The sequence below is a fragment of the Chrysochloris asiatica genome, unplaced genomic scaffold, assembly GCF_000296735.1.
Source record: "Chrysochloris asiatica unplaced genomic scaffold, ChrAsi1.0 scaffold00083, whole genome shotgun sequence".
Classification (NCBI taxonomy): domain Eukaryota; kingdom Metazoa; phylum Chordata; class Mammalia; order Afrosoricida; family Chrysochloridae; genus Chrysochloris; species Chrysochloris asiatica.
Genome location: NW_006408601.1, coordinates 4,540,974 through 4,543,770, shown reverse-complemented (window position 1 = coordinate 4,543,770; position 2,797 = coordinate 4,540,974). Strand labels below are relative to the sequence as shown.

Sequence of the window (2,797 nt, the reverse complement as noted above, 5' to 3'; positions counted from 1 at the left end):
TCTGCTTTCAGTCAAAATCCATCTGACATCAGCAAGGATATTTCTAGTTCCATGTACTCTTCTGAATAGACTAGAATTTCTGGCAGTTCTCTGTTGATGTACTATTGCAGCCTTTTTTGTTTGTTTGTTTGTTTGTTTGTTATCTTCAGCAAAATTTTACTTACATGTGATATTACTGATATTGTTTGATAATTTCCATGTTTGGTTGTTTCACCTCTGTTTGGAATGGGCACAGATATGGATCTCTTCTAATCAGTTGGCCTGGTAGCTGTCTTCCACATTTCTTAGCATAGATGATTGAGTACCTCCAGTGCCACATCATTTTGTTGAAAGATATCAATTCATATTTCATAAATTCCTGGAACTTTGCTTTTCACCAATGCCTTCAGTACAACTTGGACTTCTTCCTTCAGTAGTTCTTGATCATATGTTAGCTAGCTCTTGAAACAGTCAAACATCTACCATTTCTATTTCATGCGGGGACTTTGTGTATACCTCCCATCTTTTATTTGATGCTTTCTTCATAAATTTGCCCATAAAATGCTTCAATATTTCAAGACAAGTTTTCAGGTTTTGTTTTTTTGTCCTAGTTCTTTTAGCTTGAGAAACACTAAGCATGTTCTTCCCTTTTTGTGTTCAAACTTCAGGTCTTTGTACCATTCATTATAATACTTGACTTTGTCTTGTTAAGTTGCCCTTTGATTTTTTTCTGTTCAGCCCTTTGATTTGCATTTGCTTTAGCATTTCTATGCTGCAGAGCAAGTTTCAAAGTCTTTGCTGACATCCATTTTGGTCTTTTCTTTCTTTCCTGTCTTTTAAAGGACCTTTTGTTTTCTTCCTATATGGTGTTCTTGATATCAGCCCACAGCTCTTCAGGTCTTCAGTCATTAATGTCTAATACATGAAACCTTTTCTCAAAATTACTACTACTGGCCCACTTACAGAATATGCACTTCCCATCCCTATAACATGAGGTTCTATTATGTTGTTGTTAAGTACTTCAAGTCAGTTCCAACTCATAGAAACCCTGTTTAGGGTTTCCAGGGCTGTATATCTTTGCAGGAAGAGAAGTCTCATCTTTCTCATGATGGCACTGTAGCATAATGTTAAGTAATCAATTTCCCCAACTTTGATAACATAAATGCTAATAGAGGTTGTGCTGTTTTGAGGTTACAAAATTCAAACTCATTCTAACACTATGGACCCACAGCTCAGGGATTCAGAGAAGAGTTTTTTTATTGTTGTAAGAATCTGATTAAGGAATTGTGGGAAGGTGGGTTATCCTGTAGTAATCATGCTTCAACAGCCTTGCCATTCACTCAGAAACAATCCATTTGAGCTTCTGAACATTAGGTTTGGAACACTTGTTTGATGGATATTCTGTTATACACTTGGATATGAGTTCTTGCCAGAAGGTCAAATCTCTGCCATTTATCTTGGAATGCTTCTGAAGACATTTTAGTCCTTCTGTTAATTGCACACACTTCTGTGATTGGATCACTAATGTAATGATAGATGTCAACACAGAAGGCTTTGCTTTAGAAAATATGATCCTGCTCTCGTATGCCTTAAATTGAGCTTCTAGTCTTTCAAGATTAAGGCTATTCCTCCTTTAAAATGGTAAGTTCTCTTAAATGAGTGAATAATAGATTTGTAGAAACTGAAAGGCAATAGAAACTTTGACTTACTGACACACCTTCTCTAATATAAGCTTTTCCATTCTCATCAAGTCGGAAACTGTGAACTTATAATAGCTTATTGGGGTCAAGTCATTTGCCAGTGGGAAATTCCTCTCTTTTACTATTGATTTTACAACCAAATAGAAGCAGCTCAGTATAACACATTCAAGGTGTTTTGATGGTACCTTCATTTTGAACAGAAACCTGTCCAGCAAATTCACAGCTGGAGTAAATGATTTCCTGTCAAAGCCAAAAAACTGAGTTAGACTGAGAGGATCTTTTATTTCAAAGTTCCTTAACCTTTCAGTCATTCTGAGACCATTATCATGAGCAGACTCAATTAGTCTCAAGCCACAGACCTTTGTCTGACATCTAGACTCCTGCTCCAGCAGGGCATTCAGATGGTGTAGCAATATCTGTGTGTTATTTATTGTCAGCATCTCCATCATCATGATATAGAGCTCATGAAATCCTGGTAAATTAAAAACATATGCAAGTATTGGAAATGTATGTTAATTTCTTGAGGCTGTCATAACAAAATGCCACAGATTGTGTGTCTTATAAGAGCAGTATTTATTGTCTCACAGTTCTGGAGGCTAAAAGTCCAAATTAGAGTACTGGCCATGTTGATTCCTTCTAAGGACTCTGAGAAAGAATCTGTCCCATTCCTGTCTCCTAATTTTCGGTAGCTCTCAGCAATTCCTAGCAAAGATGTTAGTGTGAGGACTAAGGGGCACCTAATACAATTCATGGTATTTTCAGTCACCTCATATGTATGTGGAATCCTGGTGTGGTGCTGTAGGATATGTTCTGGATTACTAACCACAAGATCAGCCATTCAAAACCACCACCCACTCATCAAAAACCCTATACAGGGGCACGATGAATCAGAACCAACTCAATGGCACTTTACAACAGAAAATGCATGTGCAAGTTGGACAATGAATAAGGAAGACTGTACAAGAATTAATACATTTGAAGTCTGGTGTTGGTAAAAAAAATGTTCAATGTACCATGGCCTGCCAGAAGAACAAACAAATCTGTCTTGGAAGAAGTACAGCCAGAATGCTCTTTAAAATAGAGGATGGTGAGACTTTGTCTCTCATATTTTGGACATG

General features: G+C 37.0%; 1 pseudogene; it reads right to left on the bottom strand.

The window, feature by feature from the left end:
* Positions 1–1,255: 1,255 nt before the first annotated feature.
* On the bottom strand, positions 1,256–2,128 carry LOC102823472 (annotated as a pseudogene).
* Between the last annotated feature and the right edge of the window lie 669 nt (positions 2,129–2,797).